Source organism: Dendropsophus ebraccatus, chromosome 3 (genome assembly GCF_027789765.1).
Source record: "Dendropsophus ebraccatus isolate aDenEbr1 chromosome 3, aDenEbr1.pat, whole genome shotgun sequence".
Lineage (NCBI taxonomy): Eukaryota > Metazoa > Chordata > Amphibia > Anura > Hylidae > Dendropsophus > Dendropsophus ebraccatus.
This window is the reverse complement of record NC_091456.1, coordinates 26,136,598-26,137,184: the sequence shown is the minus strand read 5'-3', so window position 1 is coordinate 26,137,184 and position 587 is coordinate 26,136,598. Positions and strand designations below refer to the sequence as shown.

Genomic DNA, 587 nt, shown 5'->3' with positions numbered 1-587 from the left:
CCGTAATAATCACAGAAAAATGGCTGGAAGAAGAAGAAGAAAGGGAAGAAGACAGATTACAATATCGGGATCGTTCAAGCACTATACTAATCCCTCTGTCATTGCTCAGCCATACTCTCTAGCGGTATACACGTAAGAGCAGTGATCACCATGCAGTCACATGATCACTCCCTGTAAATATCTCACATACTGTTGAATGAATCCGACAATTTCATCTGCTTTTGACCAGACGATCAGTCTCCGTAGAGACTGTCAAAAATTGCCGGTGCCGGCTATATTTCAAGCCGTCACGGCGGGGTATTGGGAAAAGTTTTCAATTAGCAATAATCGCGCCTCGGATAAACCTCATTGGCTACGATACTGCCACTGCGCAAAGCTGCCGACCAGAGTCCGGAGTGAGATCCCAGTGCGGCGGGCGGCGCGGATACATTACGGCGAGCACTGACTCTGCGCCTGCACCTCCTGGTCTGCAGCTGCTTCCATCTACCGGCCTGTCCGCTCTATCGGCGCCGCTATTACATTCTGTATAACACGTACAAAACTGATAATAACATAATAATAGCGCGTAATGATGCATGACGGGAACG

General features: G+C 48.4%; 1 non-coding gene across 1 annotated transcript; it reads right to left on the bottom strand.

The window, feature by feature from the left end:
* Positions 1-237: 237 nt before the first annotated feature.
* Positions 238-378, bottom strand: LOC138787701 (U4 spliceosomal RNA). Its single transcript, XR_011362438.1, has one exon. It is a non-coding gene; the product is annotated as a U4 spliceosomal RNA (small nuclear RNA).
* Positions 379-587: the final 209 nt, after the last annotated feature.